The sequence below is a fragment of the Nycticebus coucang genome, chromosome 3, assembly GCF_027406575.1.
Source record: "Nycticebus coucang isolate mNycCou1 chromosome 3, mNycCou1.pri, whole genome shotgun sequence".
Lineage (NCBI taxonomy): Eukaryota > Metazoa > Chordata > Mammalia > Primates > Lorisidae > Nycticebus > Nycticebus coucang.
This window is the reverse complement of record NC_069782.1, coordinates 127,950,376-127,971,938: the sequence shown is the minus strand read 5'-3', so window position 1 is coordinate 127,971,938 and position 21,563 is coordinate 127,950,376. Positions and strand designations below refer to the sequence as shown.

The window sequence follows — 21,563 nt, the reverse complement described above, 5'->3', positions numbered from 1 at the left end:
TTAGTTTTATGAGAAACTCAAAGCTGGTTCCTATTTCCCCAAAATAGTACAGGAACCATATAGTCTGAATAAGTCTAATAAAGTACCAATTAAAGAAATTCTGTTAAGTCAATAGACCATGCATTCTGGTATTAGTCTAATAAAATATGGTCACACAAAGATGTCATGGCTGGACTGCAGAGTAGATCACATATCATGCATATAGAAAGCAAGCATTAACTAAGGTGTAGTTGGCAAATAACTGAAGTGTATATTACCACTACCATTTTTCATCCCTTGCCATAGCAGACATCAATAAGTCCTCATAGTTCTTTTTTCCACTGAGCTCACACTTTGCCTAAGAATCCGGAAATGTATATCTAATTCAGGCAAATTGTAATAGGTGAAATCCAATAGTCATGCCTGGCACAGCAGTCAAAACCACAGGCTTTATTCAGTGTTAAATATATTTGAGTTCAATTGCAGCTCAACCACATATTAGCTAAATAACTTCTAATAGCCTTAATATACTTCTGTGTAAAATTGCTCCTAGACTTGTTATAAGCATTAAATGAGATCCTACGAAGTAGTCAGAAATTTTTTTTTTTTTTTTTTTTTTGCACAATTAAAGTGGCTTTTATTCCACCCAGAGTGCAGGTGGGGTGAGATTCCTAACTAGGGAGAAATCCACCAGGAAATTCTTGACACATAGCAAGTGTTCAGTAAATGGTAGTTGCTCTTTTGATTAGAATTAAAAGAGTTAACAAATGCATTTTTGAGAGGCAGTACAACCCATCTCTGATGGGAAGTCAAGAGGATATAGATTCTATTTATATAGCATTCATATAACTCTGGGAAAACATTTTACTAATTCTGACTTTGTGTCTCCTGTCTTATGTTGTCACTGAATGTGAATGGTGAACTGAAGAGATGGTTATGCCAGACTATGCAAAGAGAGCGTGGGCGAACTTTACCCATCAGTACTTTTCCTCTGTAGTTTATACTTGCTTAACTTCTCTTAGGTTATTAGGTCAGTTTGCCTCTGCATATGTACACTCTTTGACTTGCACAAAATTATATTATGGAATTTACCTCCTGAGCTCATCAGTGTGAGCTCTGTCATTGAAAATAATGTGTCACCATAGCAGTTTGGCAGCTGCGTTAGCAAAGTTCATTTAAAAGGATTTTGGGCTGCGCCTGTGGCTCAGAGAGTAGGGTGCTGACTCCATATACCTAGGGTGGTGGGTTTGAACCTGGCACCGGCCAAACTGCAACAACAACAAAAAATAATAGCCGAGCGTGTGACGGGCGCCTGTAGTCCCAGCTACTCAGGAGGCTGAGGCAAGAGAATCACCTAAGCCCAAGAGCTGGAGGTTGCTGTGAGCTGTGATATCACGGCCCTCTACCGAGGGTGACAAATGAGACTCTGTCTCTAAAAAATAAATAAATAAATAAATAAATAAATAAATGAATAAAAGAAGCATCTGTTTATTTATTTGTTTGCTTATTTTAATATGTTTCTTTGTTGACTTGAGTTTCTGTAACTTTTTGATATTTTAGGTTTATTAAAGGTGTTTTTTATTATTGATAAAGGTATTTGAATTGTACATTAGTTATTACAGAGAGAGCTTCAGCAGATGCTACCCTTATTCCTAGGTTTTCTTGACAGCAAAGAAAAAATGTGTGCAGGAGATATGTGGCAAAGGATGCCTTCAGGCTCAGCATATTCACATATACAGCCTTGCGCTGTATTTTCAAAGTTTCCTTTCTTCTAATCACAAACTTCAGAACCCAGGTTTAATTTTCTTCAGAGTCAAGTAATTGTATGTTTGATCTAAACAAAACATTTCAGATAAATAGATCTGTATAGTAATCCCAGGAGGTAGCAGGCAGAGCATGACATAGTTATCAAAAATTTAAACCTTAACTTCATCTTTTTAAAATTCTCTAAAGCTGGTATATAGGTTTTTGGTCCAGCTTTTTTCTTGTTAAGTTGTATGAAGACAAAATCACTAAGTATATAATAATATCCTATTTCCCTGCAGAATCAGCCATGACAAAAAACCCATCTGATGGTGAATAAACTTTAGCTGTAGAGAATCTGTAAAGTTATCTTGCTTGATAGGAAACAGAAATCCCACACCACATGCCAGGCCCAAGGCCCCCTATTCTGCATCTGTTCAAGGGGAAAATGCTTGGAATGGAAAAGAATTCCTATTGGTTGAGAAACACAACTACTGGTAATTAAAGGCTCTCATTCCTTTACTGAGCAGTCCCAAGACAATCAGTCAGAGCTTGTGCTCTATGTACTCCAGCTGCCTTCAGCCTGCAACTGACCTAATTCCCAACCTTATTTTAGTCCATGATACACCTGTGCACTGGTCAGGACACACTGGAGAGTAGACGGGAAGTCCCCTAACCAGGCTGCTCCCAGATACATCAGAGACACACACAGGTGTGACTGGAAAATAATGAGGTTCACTTACAAACAAAATAAGAGAATTGAACCAAGAACAGCATTTAGGCATCCAATTGAGGATTGTTCCACATAATGGTCACCATGGAAAATAAAAAATGCTGCCATCATTCATAACACTTTTAGATTGTCTCCTTAAGAATGCTCTTTAGAGATTTTGATCTTCTCAAGAAAATTTGCTCATTTTTTAATACTCACTGGTTTTTTAATACTGACTGGTATAACGTCAATCTTTTAACCAAAAACTTTGTGATTTGCTATATAGATGTGGTGCACAGAAGAGAGGCCTATACAAGAGAGAAAGAAACCATAAAAGATGTCACCACTGCCACCAACCACATATAACAAGAGTAAAAATAGTTGAGAAACTGATGTTGAAGGACATTTTAGGATGTTTACCCATCCTTTACCTGCAGCCTTGATCTGAGTGAGGTGAGAGGAATAAAGGAATGAGCGCTTCTGCCCTGATCGCATGCTCTTAATTTTAGTCCAGCAAATGGCTTTTCATTTGCCTTTCACCAAGTCTTTCTCATCCTTTCCTAGCTCCAAGGCAGAGGCAGATTGCCCAGAATTACCCCTCCTTCCTTCTTCCTAACCATGCTTTACTACCTTTCCCCTCCCAGGAACAACTTCAGGAGTTCCCCCATTTCACTTGTGTCACAGCTGGCAATACCCAGTCAGGAAATTAACATCTGGCATTTAACAGCTGCCTTACTTTGAACATAATAGAAATAAATATTCTTCATTTGACATGATTTGCATACTTAAAGGAAAGTTTAGTATGAAAGAGCATACATAAAGGATATTGGGGTTTTCAATCAGAAGATCAGGTTTAAAATTTTGGTGTTCTTAATTAATGTCACCTTTCTGAGTTTCACATTCCTTGTGTTTCAAATGGAAATAGAAACACCTAATTCACAGGAATTATTATAGTGAATAAATATTAGAAATATGTATGTAATACAAACCAACATAATGCCTAGAACGTAGTAATATTGAATATGTGGTGGCTATTATTAAAAATAAATGCTGAAGTTCAGAGAGGCTAAGTGACTTTCCTAAGGTCATATGGCTAATTGATATCCTGGTATGGACATGGATTCAGTTGTATGGAATCTATGATTACTGCTATCCCATGGTGTTGATTTTTTCATCCATTAATATTTCTCTATTGTTGTCTCTGAAACTTTCCCGTGTACAGGTCAAATATTGACAAAGGTCTGAGTTTCAATCTGCTGTCTAGTTCTAAAAAAATTCTTGTTGGACATACTGGTATCATTTAAATAATTATCAAAATCACACAAGGTATGAAAACTTTAGGATCATAAAGTGCAGCCCACAACCCCAAAATGTAAGCAGCTCTAAATTAAGATTATTTCCATCAAGAGACTGACCACTCGCACCCTAACTTGTTCTTTCTAGAAGCATTAACCTTATAGATACATTTTTGAAGAAGCATATCCTTCTGAGAAAGTATCTCTGCCCCTATTTATTCTTATGAACCCAGAATATATCTGCTCCTAGGTAAGTACACACATTGAACAAGATAGTTTCTTCTGATGACCTACTCTGTCTGTCTTGAGATTACTGAAGTTTCTGTATACTATTTTCTATTGATTTGACATGTAAAAGTAACAAATAAATATTTCTTGAGTATGTATTATGAGCCAGACAAGGAGATACAGCAGTGAGCAAAGATTAATCCCTATCAGAAATCATGGGATTTATAATCTAAGACAGTTATTTTGAGAAGACAGTTACTTTGGGTGGTGCCTGTGGCTCAGTGGGTAGGCACCAGCCCCATATACCGAGGGTGATAGGTTCAAACCTGGCCATGGCCAGCTAAAACAGCAGTGGCAATGGCAACAAAAATAGCTGGGGGTGTGGCGGGTGCCTGTAGTCCCAGGTACTCGGGAGGCTGAGGCAAGAGAATCGCCCTAGCCCAAGAGCTGGATGTGGCTGTGAGCTGTGACGCCACAGCACTCTATCAATAACGACAAAGTGAGACTCTGTCTCAAAAAAAAAAAAGAGAGAAGACAGTTACTTTGTTTCATACCCTTATGAGAAAAAGCTGGAAGAGCCCTCAGAGATCATCTTAGTCTGCTTCCTCAGTTTACAAGTAAGGAAATTTAGGTACAAGAGAGGACATGTGACTTGCCTATAGTCACATAATTTAGAAGTAGAACTAGGTAAGTTAATTCCTAATTTAAATAAGCCCCTGCCAGTGGCAACTCTTCAGAAGTACCAAGGAATTCCTGTCTTCCAAAGAAACTACCACAGTAGAATGAAAGAGAATCTATCTTTAGACAAAACTGGAATTGAAGTAATGACATTATTGACAATATTTAGCCAAAACTGGAATTGAAGTGATGACAATAAACAGAAGATATCTGTTTATCTCAAATTAAGTCATAAGACTCAGGATTTTACTTGCTTTTGCTTACCAAGCAGCTAGCTCATCATTTAGAATCTTTGGAACAAAAACATTCCAATATCCTTTCCCCAACCTGGAAAAGGAGTAATGTACAAATATAGCCATTAGCGAGAAAAGGGAGATTTATTGTTTATAGATTCATCGTAAAATGCCAGTTTTTCATGAGGGGTGATGTTATGTCTACTTTCAGCAATGAGTAGGGATGGGAACAGCTTTTAGCAGGAAGTAGGTTAGGGAATTTGAAGAACTTTTCTTTTTTTTTTTTTTTTCTTTTTTCGAGACAGAGCCTCAAGCTGTCGCCCTGGGTAGAGTGCTGTCATGTCACAGCTCACAGCAACCTCCAATTCCTGGGCTCAAGCGATTCTCCTGCCTCCACCTCCCAAGTAGCTGGGACGACAGGCGCCCGCCACAACGCCCGGCCATTTTCTTGGTTGCAGCCATCATTGTTGTTTGGCGGGTCCGGGCTGGATTCAAACCCACCAGCTCAGGTGTATGTGGCTGGCGCCTTAGCCGCTTGGGCCACAGGCGCCGAGCCAAAGAACTTTTCATTTCTTTTTCTGTTAGTCTTTATGTTATAGTTTAATTTAATTATTAAAACATCTCTGTTTTTTAACATAAATGCCCAAATCCTAAAGCCAAATACAGATGCCTTTTGAATTAGATGTATCATTATTTCACTCCAATTATGGAATAACTGAGAATGTATTGTGTTCCACACTGGATTCTTCTTTCTCATATCAACCATTTCCTATATACCTCAATATAGAATTTTAAGTTAGAAGGGAGGTTAAAGCTCAATGAATCCAACTTTATATCATTGACATGATTATAAAGTAAGGAGGCAGATTGTTTGGCAGACGCTACCGAAACCAGTTCATCCACCAGGACACTTCCTCGTATAAGAGTACAGTGTGGAGGCAGAAACTATAGCTATAACAAGCCTGGAAGCTGCCTGATGATTTTACTCTTAGGTAAGCACACACATATTAAGATAGTATCTTCTGATGACCCAATCTGTCTTTCTTGAGATAACTTAAGTTTCTGTATACTAGTTTCTATTGATTTAACATGTAAAAGTATAGATAAATATTTCTTGAGCATGTGTTATGAGCCAGACAAGGAGATACAGCAGTGAGCAAAGATTAATTGCTATCAGAAGTCATGTAATTTACAATCTACTGTAAGAAGACAGTTATTTTTTCTCACATCCTTAACAACTCTCATATTAGCATGTTACCTTAAAATCATTAAAAGGCGTCCTTATGGAGAATATACCCAGGGGAAGTTGCTGCCCATATTTCACTCCCAGCTACAGCTCTGGGAGCCAATGGATGCCTTATAGATCTGTAGAATTAAATTTTTTCTGTTCAAAGTTTTGTTTATTTTCTAATTGGATTATTTGTTTTCTACAGTGAGTTTGGAGAGTACTTTGTCTATTTGCATGTAAATACAAGTTCCTTGTCAAATATGTAATTTGCAAATATTTTCTCTCAGTCTGTTGACTAGATTTTTATTCTAGTCAGAGTCTTTCACAGAACAAAGTTTTTAATTTTGGTGAAATCCAGTCAGTTTATTGAGTTCTTATTTTTATGGATTGCATTTTGGTATAAATGTCTAAGAAATCTTTGCCTCAATCTAGTTCATGAAGACTTTCTCTTATTTTTTAAAATAAGCTTTATAATTTTACATTTTATAGGTTAATCTAAGTTTCATCTGATCTTTTTTAATATAAAGTGTAAGGTTTAGATTGATGTTCTTTTCTTCCACCCAACAGCATCTGTTAAAAGATTTTACTTTCTCCACTGAATTGCTTCTGAGTTGGCTATACTGAGTTGGGTTAATTCTGAATTCTGCTCTGTTTCTTTAATCTCTGCATCTATCCATCTACCAATATCACATTTAATAATTTTTGTAGCTATATAATTAGTCTTAGCATTGGATGCTATAATTCTTCCCATCTTTATTCTATTCTTTCAAATTTCCTTTAGTTATCCTACTTCCTTTGCCTTTCTATATAAATTTTATAATCAGCATGGCTATATCAACAAAATGTCCTATTTTTGATGGGAATTTCATCGAGTGAATAAGGTACATTCCATAAGATTACTTATAGCATGAATATAAAAAGTCCTGATATCTTTTTTTATAAAGCTAAGTACAAGTAAAACTAAGAAATAAACCTTTTAAAGTATCCTAAAATATACCTATTAGGTGTCATAAACCTATATTTTTTAAAAATACCAAAATAATCATAAATAAATTGGTCACTCAGAATAACCACTATCAGAGAAGTGGAACAGAGGGATAGGGAAAGAACATACAGGTAAATGTGTGCTATTAATATTACAGTTCTTGTATTGGGTATTGAGTTCATAGTTAATAAATCTTAATTAGTTAAACAAGTAATAATTCGAGTATGTCATAAACCAAGAATTATGATTAATTTAATACTGTCTATGGTAAGTTAAAATTTGTTTTCTTCTTAAAAGTGACAGTTCTTTAAATAGTTACACATGGCTAACATGGCTTCCTGTCATTTTGTTAGTTCCAGGCTAACCATACTAATTTTTTAAAACTATTTTTACATATCTTTGTATAACTAAAACAAAGTTTTCTTCTCATTCTTTTCTTCTGCATTTCATGCTTCAGTTGATGACACCATCCTCCTCTGACTCACTCAGGCTTGTGAATTTGTAGTCATCTCTAAATCCTCCCTCTTCCTTCAAATCCTCTCAGTTTTCAAACCCTGTGCAGTCTGTTTACCCCATGCCCACCCTGTCTTCTCTGTTCCCACCGCCATCACTCTAGTTCAGGACCTCATTATCTCACTCCTACAATACTGAAATAGCTTCCAACTGTTGTCTTTGCTTCTAGCCTATAACATCTTCCATACATTTTCAGCTTTGCTGTCAGATTTATTCTTCCTTCATGCTTTTATATTTCAAGGCATTCCTCCACTCACAATGTTTTTAATATCTCTGGATGAAGTCCAAACTCAATAGCTTGCTCTTCTAACCTTCTAAATCTGCCCCACCTATTTCCGATTTCCAACTATACTTAAGAGATGAGGTCTGGCTCTGTTGCCCAGGCTAGAGTGCAGTGGTGTCATCATAGCTCACTACAGCTTCAAACTCCTGTGGTCAACTGATTCTTCTGTCTCATCCTCTCCAGTAGCTGGGATATAGGCACAAACTACCGCACCTATCTAATTTTTAACCCTCTGTAGAGAGAGAGTCTTACTGTGTTACCTAGGCTGATCTCAAACTCCTGGCCTCAAGTGATCCTCCCACCTTAGTCTTTCAAAGTATGAGGATTATAGGCAAGAGCCACCATGCCCAACCTACTCAACTGTATTTTCTACTCTTCTCCTTTACCTAGAATATAATCCAGGCCAGCTGAACTATGAATTCACTTTTCCTTGTAAAGATTCTATGACTCCTTGCCCCATCCTGATAGTGAGGAGGTTTCCTTAAGGGTAGAACAATGGACATGAAATGAGACAACTTGAATTTAAGATCACCAGCTGTTGGATCTTAGACCAGTCACTGAATTTCTCCAAAGCACCAATGTCCTTATGTACAAAAACGAAAAATCCAACTGAAAGATTATCATAAGATTTAAATAAAAATACATTTTTTTGTATTTTTTCTTTGAGATAGAGTCTCACTCTGGTGTCCATGCTAGCCTCAGCCTAGCTCACAGCAACCTCAAACTCATGCCTCAGCCTCCCAAACAGCTGGCGTTCAAACCCAGATCTGTTTGACTCTAATGGCATTTATAGGATTTGAGCCACAGGTAGGAGATACAAATTGCTAGGGCAGGTAAGGGAAAGAAGATAATCCCAATTTGGAGTTTTAGGGATAATTTCAAATGCTTTTGATGAAATTTGTCTAAAGATAAATATGTCATATACTTTCCTGATGTCTTTTTATTTTTTATTTTTTTTTGCAGAAAAACATGCTTTATGTAAATGTATGTTTAAATTGTATGTTTTATTTAAATGACCTATGACCATAGTTAAAAATCAAATAGGTGTAAAAGGCATAGCAAAAAAATAAAATAAATAAATAAATGAAAGGAATAGCAAAAAACCCAGCAGCTACCAGCCCCAACTCTTGCTCTTCTCTGTCCTGCTTCTCTGAAGCAGCTACTGTCAACTTGACAGCTGACTTTTTCTGCTGTTTAGGTTTTAAGATGTTCACTTCAATGCCATTTTTCAGACATTTATTTTTCTAGAATAAGTCACCACCACTCCTTTCCCCATTTTCTAGTTTTCTCTACTAATTGCAATTTTCCCTTATTCCTTTAGTGGATCTATCAAGGGTACACCAAAAAATTTTCCAGTATTCCTACATGCTACATAATCTATCAGTTTCCCATCACCCCAGGAGACTTCCCTCTCCAGCACTCTGTCCCACTGCTTCAGGCTGGGCTGGCTTCTCTTTGGCTGTCCCTGAGACTTCACTTGTCTTTTGTCTGTGCTGGAGCCCCTGTTCCTGAATGCCACGGCTTCCTCTTTTGTAGTTTTGAGTTTCTGAGTCCCTCAGGTAGAGGGACCATTTACAGAAATGGTTTTACTTTCCTTTCACTTTTGATCGACTGTTTGGCTGGGTGTAAAATTCTGGGTTGAAATTGTTTTCCTTCAGAATTTTGAAAACATTTCTCCCTTGTGTTCCACTCAGTGTTTCTGGTGAGAAGTTTGATGCCCTTTCAACTTACATTCCATCAATATTCATTATGTCATTCCCTATCTGGGTGTCCAGTCTGCTGCCCATGGGCTGCATAAAGATTTTATGAGGACTTTTGCTTACCTGCAAAATAATAATTGTTTTCCTTCAAAATTTTGAAGACATTTCTCCAAGTTCCAGCTTCTCACCTGATGTCTTTTTAAGAATTATTAAATATTTGAAGCATACAGAATAATGTAAAGCAGGGGTGTCCAATATTTTTTCTTTTCTGCTGCACATTGGAAGAATAAGAGTTGTTTTGGGCCACACAGTAAATACAAAAACTCTAATGAAAGCTGATGGGGGAAGGGGGAAAGTCTGTACATACATTTTCTGGTAGCTGAGATGGCAGGTAAGCAAAAGTCCTCATAAAATCTGTATGCAGCCCATGGGCAGCAGACTGGACACCCAGATAGAGAATGACATAATGAATATTGATGTACCTACTACTCAGGTTTGTCATATATCAGTATTTTATCAATTTTTCTTCAAGGTTTTGTAGATATATGAAGGTTTCTTTTGTACTCCTCCTAGATTCAATTTTTTTCTCTCCCCAGAGCTAATCACTATCCAGATTTTAGTATTTGTTCTGAATTTGATTTTTTCGTTTCCTATGCACAGAAAATAGAAAACAGTGGCAGTGCTAAAATAATGGCAGTGGCATTGGATGATAATATTAGCACCCCACTCACAGTTTTCTGGTACCTGACTCATTCTTTGAAATAGTCAATTGTCATTTTTCCACCAGTGTAAGTCTTGTTTAAATTCTCACTCTAACCAGCTTGCTGCATCTCATGCTTTCCAACACAAAAATTCTCAAGTCACTACTGACTGAAAATAGCATACATTTCAAAAATGAGTATCATGATTCTGCTGTCTTATGCTGTGCTTGTATTTCTCATGTGTCAATTTGGCTAGGCTAAGGTCCCCAGCTATTCAGTCTCACACTAATCTAGATATTTTGATGAAGGTATTTTGTAAATGTGATTAAAGTTTGTAGTCAGTTTACTTTATTTATGGGAGATTATCTTGCATAATCTGAGCAGGTCTGGTTCCATTCAAAGTAGAGTTAAGGCGTCCTCAGAGAAAAAGAAATTCTTCTTGTGGTCAGTAGCTTGCATCAATATCAGTGAGTTCCAGCCTACCCTTACTGTTGGCAGTTTTCAGACTTGCTAGCCAGGTACCACAATTGCATAGATTTGTATAATAATACACCCTTAATATATATCTCCTATTGGTTCTGTTTTCCTGATTGAACTCTGACTTATATATATACTATATTGAAAATTCTGATAAGATGTCTATTTCTTCATTTCCTTTCTTTTTCCTTCCTTCCCTCCCTTCTTTCTTTCTATCCTTCCTTTCTTCCTTCTTTAATAATAGATATGTTAGTATTATTATTCAGTAATTCAAAAATTATTATTCTAAGTTGTTTCTCTATCTCCTCCCCCATTATAAAGCTACTTTTATGTCTTCTAGTATGTATCAGTATATTGCACTTAATAGAAACATCACAAACATTTGCTGAGTTGACAACCTATATAGTCATCTCTCTCTACTTCTAATTTTTTAGTTATAAAGTACAATGAGCTTATAAATCAGATGAAAAATTGTAAGGAAAGTGCATAAAGTATTGAATAGATAGGTTCTAAGGGACAATGTTAGGCATAGGAATCATATTTCAGGTTTGTGTTTCCTGGTTCTTGGTTTCCAGTACTGAAGAATGGTTACTGGTTCTGAGTCAAAAGAGTAAACGAGCAAGCCAAATAGATACCCTGTTTCCCCGAAAATAAGACATCCTCCGAAAATAAGACCTACTTACAGGAAAGATAAGATGTCCCCTGAAAATAAGACCTAGCGCATCTTTGGGAGCACACCTTAAAATAAGACACTGTCTTATTTTCGGGGAAACAGGGTAGATATAAGCAAGCCAGATAGTAAGAAAGGGGTGGAAAGTTTTCAGAACTGGGAATGCTCCCCTTTTCTGACCTTACAGGGTAAATTCCAAATGTTGCCATGACATTTGTAAAGTGTTTTGGTGCTGGTGAGTGTGATTTTTTCCTATGTTAATGAGAGTAGTTGATTTAGGGACACTTGTTACCTCAACTGATGGCATGCTCCAAAGAGCTTCTTCTGTAGCATATGTCTACTTTGTAGGCTTTCTGTCTCTTTCTAGCTGCATAGTTCTTGGAGACCCTCTATCATAGATTAAATATTTGTTGAATCTTTGGTAGGCCCCTTTACATATCATCTGTTCTTTCTTAGGAGCCCCTTCTGGTCAGTTTGTTCCTGCTATTACAGACAAAGCATCTCCTAGTGCCATCTGTTCCTCTCATTCCTTATCCCTACCTAACAAGAGTTAGAGAAACATCACAAAGTAGATGAGCTTTTTTGCATCTGGCTAACAAATCTGTGAATTTTTGTCAAAAGTCACTTTAAAATGTGTTAGAGTCATCATGTAATTGTTCTGCTCAGAACCTGCTTTATGCAAATCTTCTGCAGGAAAACAGATATGTAAATAAGACAAAGCATTCCAGGATCTGTGTTAGAGGTTTGAATGGGGTGCTTCAAGGGTCTGAAGGGGGCAGGAGATCACTTTATAACTCAAGTTACTGATTAACATGTCAAACACTTCATTTTCAAAGTGGTTTTAGATTCTGTAAAAGAAAAAAAAATTCAACAAATAGTTTTAAATATCTAATTGGTTTTTATTAGTGATTCATGAGTTAGACAGCATCCGTCTATGAAATAGAAAGGTGCTCTGTTGAGTTGAACAGATAGAAAAGGCTGAAGAAAACAGAAATAGAACAAAAAGCATAGCAGCCATTTCAAAGTTACTTTCCTTGTATGGGTTAAAGCTGACAGGACTTTTTTTTATCATGCTGGCTCAGGTTGACTAGGCCCCTTTTAATTGGTGGTAATGAATGTCCTGTGTTTTGGGGGAAATTGGCTTGTTTTTTAAGTTCACTATGATTATGTGGCATCTAGAGTTGATGACTCCATTCTGGTTTGGTTTGTTGGGTTCTAATACAGGAGCTCAGTCTAAGATAATAGTGTGGCTAGTTGAGATGGCTCCTGCCTGTAATCCTAGCACTCTAAGAGACCAAGGTAAGATTGCTTAAGTTCTGGAGTTTGAGACCAGCCTGAGCAAGAGAGAGACCCTATCTCTAATAAAAATAGAAAAAACTAGCTGGGCATCATGATGGGCACCTTTAGTCCCAGCTACTTGGGTGGTTGAGGCAAGAGGATTGCTTACCCAGGAGTTTGAGGTTGCCGTGAGCTATGATGATACCACAGCACTCTACCCAAGGCAACAAAGTGAGAATCTGTCTCAAAAATAGATAAATAAATAAATAATTTTTAAAAATAGCCTTTCATAAATTTAATTTAACAATTCCAGAAGGTAGTGTCAAATTACAGGAGGTGGTCAACTCTGGAGGTTCTGATGTATGTGATTAAAGAGGGGTATCTTCAAATACATCCATCAGTATAGTATAATGATTAAGCATGCAGACTTTAAACTTATTTCTATACTTGGCAAGATCAAGTGACATGCAGCTTGCCATATTTTATTGATGCTAGGAAGGACTATTCATAGGTTGATGAATTATAAGGTAAATACCTTCTTAACTACCACTTAGGTCAAGAGGTAGAACTTTTTTAATCACCGTAAATCCCCTCAACTTGCATCACCCCAAATAACCTGCCTCCAAAGTAACCACTACACTACTTTCTTATATTTTTAAATATTTTGTAATCCAGATGTGGATCCTAGATGCTGTGGTTTGGTCTTATCCAATTTTATTTTTATAAATTTCATGTTTTTGAAGTTATTTTTAATCTAATATTTCTGTCCTTTTCTGTTCCTTACAGTTTGTCTGTAGAGGAATCCAGGGCATTTGACCTGTAGAGTTTTCCATAGTCTGAAGTTTATGATTACATACTTATGTTGCAGGCTCAACATGTTCCTCTGTCCTCTGTATATCCTGAAAATCGATAGCTGGATTCAGAAGCTTCATCAGTCAGGTTCTATCTCTTTGGTAAGACCCACAGTTCTCAAACATTCTGATTTGAGAAAGAATTCCCTTTTATTTCTTCAAAGACCCCACCAAGATCTTTTACATGGGTTATATTTATTACTATTTTCTATAATTGAAAATTAAAACGGGCCATGTACAGTGGCTAGGCCTGTAATCCTAACACTCTGGGAGGCTGAGGGAGGTTAATCACCTGAGCTCAGGAGTTTGAGACCAGCCTGAGCAAAAGAGCAAAACATATCTCTTCTAAAAAACAAACAAACAAACAAACAAACTACCTGGGCATTGTGGCGGGCACCTGTAGTCCCAGCTTCTTGGTAGGCTGAGTCAAGAGGGTTGCTGTGAGCTATGACACCACGGCACTTTACCCAGGGCAACAGAGTGAGACTCTGTCTCAAAAAAAAAAAAAAATTGAAACAGAAATTAAAAAATATTTATGTAATGATTAATTTAGAAATAACAAAAATAAGCCCATTACATGCTATTATAAATAACATTTTAAAATCATGAATAACTATATTGTGCAAAAAAAAAAAACCCAAATCTGGTAAAAATAATGACATTATTTTACATTTTTTGCAAATCTCTTTTAAGTCTGGCCTAATAGAAGACAGCTGGATTATCATATATGCTTTTACATTCAGTCTGTTACATTATGTTACTTTATTTGAAGTATATGAAGGAAACCTGGCCTCATACAGATATGTAGCTGAAAATGTAAGGACCTCACTTTGAGAACCTCTGGACAAATCTATAGGTGGTTTAAGGTTTTTCATCAAGAGGGACATGATGTCTCCTTGCCTTCCTTTTTTCTATGATAGCAGCTATTGATGCTAAGTGTACAGATGCATTAATTCATTAGAGGTTGCAGAATGGTGATAGTCTATTATTTCTTTCAAATTGTTATAATACTTTTATATAATACTTTTTATAAAATCTGCTCCTCTTCATTTACTGGTTATTCACTGGTACAGTTACTATAGGAAAGATAAGATAAATAATTGATTCTTTTCCCTTTCCCTTTTTAAAAATAATAAATTGGTTCTCTATCATCATCCAGAAGTTACCAAATTGTTTTTAAAGTACCACTCTGGGTTAATGGAATAAATACAGTTCATAGGTCCTAATCAATTTAAACTATCCTTTTTAAAGCTTATATTACCCCACCTTTAATCAGAGCCTCTTTAAATTGTCTCCTGCATCCTGATAGTGAAGAAGCTAAGCCTTATCATTTCTCAAACTTAGCATCTTGTGATTTATTTCAATCAGTAGGGTGTCATTGTGTATTTGGTAACATTTTTCTTTTTTAGTTATATATAAAATAATAGTGCACATATAATCAGTACCTTCTGATTAACACAATTAAGATTTATTTCTTGCTTAAAGTTTGATTGAGGCATGTTAGGCATCCCTTCTCCATCTTGTTATGTCATCTGAAACACTGGTCTTTAAGGTTACTGTTAGCATGATTATTGAAAAAAAAACCTGAGTATTTTACCAAATTTTTTAAAGGTCTAGGCCCAAAACTAGTTTATATCACTTCTATTCATATTTCCCACTAGATGAATTTAATCAAATGATTACAATTTGAGTGCAAAGGGTGCTGGGAAATGTAGTCTTCTTTTGTGCCTAGGAAAAAGTGGTGTAATGAAAACAGCAATGCCTCTGCAACATTAAATAACTTTCTTAACATTTGTGTCTCAGCTTCCTCATCAATAAAATAAGGATAACAACACTGACTTTATAGATCTTTATAGGGTTATGTTAAGGATTGAACAATCTAGTACATGTAAAGTGTTTCGTACAGTACCTGACAAAATAGAAGTGCTCAATAAATTTTACCTATTAATAAGAATATCATTCCAATAGCAAAGTCTTAAAACAAATCCCTAATTTGTTCCAGAAGTCTGAAGCATGGTTATTCCTTAAAAGGTATTCCTCAGAACATGCTCAGATTCAAGGAGCACAGAGGCTTTGGCAGATGTATCTGTGCTCTCAACCAGTCTCTTAATGAGGCCATCTTTTTAAAATTCCACCTTGGATTGTCAGGGCAAGAAATAAAGATTTCCAGGAAGAAAACTAGTTGGTATTCATGGCTTAGTTTTTGCTTCATCCTCAAGGATTCCAATTCCATTTTTTTCTTCCTAAGATCCTCGTGGATTGTTAGGTGTTTATAAAACTGTTTCTTGACTATTTGAGAATGCTTTTAAAAGTTTCCAGAAATTGCTATTTGTTGATAAATTAGAATAATCAGGGGGAAAAAAAGAGTATTAGTGAAACTGTAAAAGTAAGAACAAGATTTTATGCAGTAGTGCCAGCTGTCATCTCACTTAGGAACACACATCATAGATTTCAGTGCGTTTCAGACATCTGCTAGCTTAGCCATATAAAACAGTCATTCTGTCAGCAAAGTCCTGGCTAAAAGAGCTCTCTTATTTCAGGAATCACATTCCCAGGCTTGCTGCCTATATCCTTTTCTATAGTTGTGAATATGGAGAAGTCACATAATAGTCTCTTGCAAAATTAGCAGATGACCTAGTACTTGTATACACATTTTCTTACCCCATGGCTAGAATTCAAGCTTCTTTCTACATTAGCTTAATATGTTGCACTAGATCAATGATATCTGATCACCCTATCTCCTAATCGGAAAAGAGTAGCCACTATCTAAATCTTTTCCCACGTGGATCATGACCACAAGTTGTCTGTAATCATCTAGTGTAGATTCTTAGCTACTTCACCTAGACTTTTGGAATTCTCCATGCTGAACTCATTCTTCATGACAATTATCTAAACCTTTAGCATTTCAAGATTGAACTCAGATCTTACAGTTTATTTCAAGCTGTTTGTCAGCTTTCACTTGAACCTAGAAACCATTGTTGTCATTTGAACTCTTTACCATCTGACGATTGAAACCAGACCCCAAGCTGGTCTTCCAAGCTTTTTAATGACAAGAGATTGAACCCAGACCTCATTCCTGACATCCAAATTCTTACATTTGAGGATTAAATTTATTCCCAAACATCATCCAAACTCCATGCCATTTGGGGACCAAACTTTAGGTCTTGGGACTTTCATCTAAGTTCTTTACAGTTTCTGGACTTAACCCATGCTCCTCATATGTTATCAAAGCATTATATCAATTGGAGGTTGACTGCACACCACAAGGCGGACAGCCAAGCTCTTTAACAGTTAGATATTGAACCCAGACCTTACTGAGGATTGTCTTCCAAATTTTGTGCCAGCTGGATTTCCAACCCAGTCTGTGGCTGCCTTCCAATCTCCTTATTGATGGGGGAAAAACAGAGGTCCCCAAACCATTTTAAGTATTCTATCCTGAGGGATCAAACCTATTGGTGGTCTTTATCCAACCTCTTTACCAGCTGTGGATTGGACTCGCTTGTCAAAAAACAAGCAGAAAGATTGGTTGAAAGCCTATTTATCTTTCTCAGCTGCTAAAGATCTAGAATGATTATATTAGTAGCTCTGAAGAGCAGTATATCTCAAAATGTGGTTTCTACCACATGTGTCAGAATCACCTGAGACTGCTTATTAAAAAGATTTCTGGTCCCTATCCCAGATCTTCTGCATCATAATTATTAGGACTGCGGACACGGAATTTGCATTTTTATCAAGCATTCTAGCTGATTCCTATGCATACTAAAATTTGAGAACCATTGCCTTTGAGCAAGGCCTCTCTTATCTGTTGAAGAACAATCCCAAATCTCCCAGCTGCCATGCAGCTGCTCACCAGCTGGGTCTGAAATACAGGTTCTTATTAATATACTCTATCAGTGCATTACTTTATTAGCTTGGATGTGTAAGCCAAGTTTTTCCTGTTATTCAGTTGTGCTGGTTTATAGGATGGGACTCATTCCCCTGGTTCAATAAATATGGGGGGAGGAAGGGGAGTAAGTTGATGTGTGGTATAGCACAGCCAACACTGCCACAGGGTTTTTATTTCTCAATCAAAAGGAGGACCACCAATACAGTACCTTGCCTTGGGGAAAGCACACTAGCAACCCCTAAGCACCTTCTTCAAGACTACACTGTTCTTCAAATATCGAAAGGCTAATACAGCTTCTGTGAAGGTGAAAACTGGTTCTCCCGCAGCTTCACTCAGGCAGACAAATGGGTCAAATTGGCATAGTAGGTGAGACCCTAAATTTCTTGCTCACCCTACTTCTTCCTGCTCTCTTGCAGTACCCCCTCATAAAAAAATTCAGAACATTTATAAACATACTGTTTTATAAGGAAATGCAGAGGGAAGGAGAATGAAAAACAGTCTGGATGTTAACATCTGGAGCAGACCAAATTAAGACTTAAGAACTCATTACTGTAGCAATTACTTACTAAATCTGGGAAACTTAAACCCAAATCTGGGTTGAAATTTTCTAAGCATTCCCTAGTATAAAAATAACTTGGGAAAAAATCTGCATAGACTATTGTGAATCAAATTAAATTTCATCTCCACTATTGAAAATTCATGGTTTGCTTTCCTATTGATTGTGAGGAGAGAATCATATTCTTCAGGGCAGAAATGTGTGCCTTTGCTTTTGAGCAGGGGATGCTAAGTTAAAGAATATTTTAAACTATAGCCTTTTTCCCACACATAAGATAGCTGTTTATTTTTTAAACTTTTTGGTTAAAATGAAACTAGAGTTCTCATAACACTGGGAGTTTTGTTATTAAGCCTTGCTTGTGTGCACATTTTTCCTATAGGATTAGATTTAGTAGGTGTCAAACACAATTCTTATAAATTCTTCACCCTCTTTCCAGGAAGGAGTAACTCCTGAGGCTCAGTGTTCTGTCATTTAACCTGCTGCTTTCAAACTGAAGCCTTTTATTTTTTAATCATGTGTATCTTTGTGCATTAGGTCACAGAAGGCATGATGCTTATCTAAAATAGTCCCCTCCTTTCCAATAGGACCTAATGATTAGGACCTAATGATTAGGTCCTGTTCCTTATCCTGCTTTCTTCTTTTTCTTCACCTTCCCCGCCTCTTCCTCTCCTTCCCCTTTTTCTCCTCTCCCTCCTATCCATTACATTTACTATTGTCATTTTCTATCTTCCTCACTAGAATGTAATATCCAATAGAACAGAGACTGCATCTGCCTTATTCACTGTTAATTTCCTTGTGCCTGGCATGTAATAGACAACAACTGCCTGACTGCTTGATTGAATAAATGAGTGAACAAATGAGGACAGAAAACAAACAAGTAACTTTAAAAATTCCCAGTGGTATTAGAGAATAGCAAAAGATAAAAATTTCATAAGTTAAGGTGGTATTAAAAAATTATTTTGAAAATACAGGATAGCTCTTATATTAAAGGCTGAATGAAGTTTGTGCTTATTCTTATTTTGGATTTTTTTTTTTTGCCAGAATACAAAAAGTCTTCATTTTATTTTCTGTTTTAGTTTTTGAAAAGAACATTCAGTTTTGAAAAATTTCACGAAGGACTAATCCTTTGTTGACCTTCAAATTTAAACTATTCTTTCATGTCTGTCTCATAAGAGAAAAACATGAAAACTACATTGCTTCTGTAGTAGTTTCTACTTTTTTAAGCACTCTCATAGTAGCAACTGTTCAAAATACTGCTTTGTTTCAAAGCATGAAGTTTAGATGTATCTTCACTGATGATGGGAACATTTTCATTTTGTTCCCGAGATGGCAGGTCACTTTCACTGTCAGATAGTGTACACAGGAGAGTGTCATTTTCATAGGTTGGAAAATAATACTCAAGTTGATCCTATGTCTTTCTCTCAGGAAGCAGTGAAGTAAGTTTAGTTTCTTGCATGTGAGTCCTTAAGTCTGCTTTGGATTTGAACTTCGTGTGGCAGCCATAACATCTACACTGATGAACTTGCCTCTGAATGAGATTGACTAGTTTCACTTGCTTATAGAAATTTAATCCAAGTTCTGATTTTATTTTGAGAAGATCAAATTCATGTGCATCCTCTATGTGGCTGTACAACTTCTCGATTGCTTCTGCTTGCTTTTCACAAAATAAGCAGACAGCAGAGGCAGGGTGTTCTTCCCAGTCAGACCAGTCCTCTTCCTGATGGTCTAGCAACTCCCGATCGTCTTCCAGCTGAACTTCTTCCCATGATTTTCTGAGTTCCAAGTAATTGATGACATAAAATCAGTCATATTCTCTGTTCTTTGGATTGATCCTACAATGCTGTTTTTTCCTCATGTGATCTTTAAGTGTATTTTTGTCCCTAAAGATTTTCTCACAGTACAAACATTGCAAACTGTCAAGCTTTTTCTGTAACATACACAGAAATTCATTTCAATTTACAATGTTGTCTGGCAATCCAGTGTTGAAAGCATGTTCTCTGGCCATGTGGTTCAAAAGAACAGATCTGTTACCAAGGAATTCTCCATTCAAAACATACAAATACCATGAAAATTGGTATCATTTTGTTCTAGCTGCTGCTGTTCTAGAATTTCTTTCAGTCTCTGTTTCTGAAGCTCCTCTCTAGGAATTCTATCTTCTGGTAAAACATTACGTAACAAAAAATAATTTTCTTGTTCTTCAAATGGAACTGTAGAATTGATTCTTATCACACTACAAAAATCTGTGATGGGTTGTTCAGTGAACCTTTTCTTTCAATATAAAATGTACCTTTGGAAATCAGCAACCAACTTGACATCAGCTATGACAAACTTATGCTCAATAATCATGTGCTTTAGAAGTTTGTCTTGTTCAGCCACAGGAAAATGTTCTTCACAGAAAATACAAGGCACCAATGAAGAACCTTCTGAAGTGGTGGTGCCGCCACCTGGACTTTCTGGCAGGGAAAGTGGCTCTAGGATACAATCCTTACTGTCCTCATAACCTACACCCGGACTTTGCTGCAGCTTCTTCTATCGTCTTCCTCCAGTTGGGCAGCAGCCCTCTGGGTCTCGGGAGCAGCCATTACTCGCCAGAGAAGAAAAGGGAGGGCCGCGGGGCCTGGCAGGGACGGGGCTGCGCCAATACAAGCGCCACTAGAGGCGAATTCGCCATTGACATGGTGTTTTTTCCCTTATTTTGGATTAAAAAAAAAAAATCACTTAAAAATTTTTTTTTTGTAGAGGGAGGGTCCTGCTCTCTGGCCCAGGCTAGAGTATGGTGGCATGATCATAGTTCACTATGATCCCCTATCTCCTGAGCTCAAGTCTTCCTGCTGCCTCACTCTCCTAGCTAAATTTTTTGTTAAGTAATTTTAGAGAAGGAGTGAGAGATAGGTCACTATTTTGCTGGAGATGGTCTCAGAACTCCTGGCCTCAAGTGATCCTCCCTCATTGGCCTCCTAAAGTGCTGGGATTACACACATGATCCACTGTGCCCAGCCTTATTTCACTTTTTAAAAAAAGTTATTTTTAATTGTGGTAAAATATCCTTAACATATTAATCACTTTCAAGTGTACAGTTCATGGGCATTAGGTACATTCACATTGTTCAACTATCATCATCATTCATCTACAGAACTTTCCATCTTGCAAAGCTGAAATTCTTTATCCATTAAACATTCATGCTTCATTCTCTCCTTCCGTTATCCCCTGGCAACAACCATTCTTATTTCTACCTCTATAAATCTGACTAAGTACCTCATCTGAGTGGAATCATGCGGTATTTGTCCTTTTGTGACTGGCTTATTTCACTTAGCATAATGTCTTCAAGGTTTATCTGTGTTGTAGCATGTGTCAGAATTTCCCTTCTTTTTAATGCCAAACAATATTCCATTGTTTGTATATACCACATTTTGTTTATTCATTTGTCTGATGCTTCTATATTTTATCAATTGTGAATAATGCTGCTATAAATCAGTGTACAAATACATACATATCTATTAAATGTCCCTACGTTCAGTTCTTTGGGTATGTATTAAAAAATGAAATTGCTAGATCATATGGTAACTC

The 21,563-nt window shown here is 36.8% G+C and overlaps 1 protein-coding gene and 1 pseudogene across 1 annotated transcript in view; one reads left to right on the top strand and one right to left on the bottom strand.

Annotated features, from left to right (window-relative positions):
- HPSE2 (heparanase 2 (inactive)) overlaps positions 1-21,563 on the top strand; it is an 841,015-nt gene that overhangs the window by 456,271 nt on the left and 363,181 nt on the right. The window lies entirely within an intron of this gene.
- LOC128582097 (zinc finger protein 277-like) lies at positions 19,066-20,578 on the bottom strand (annotated as a pseudogene).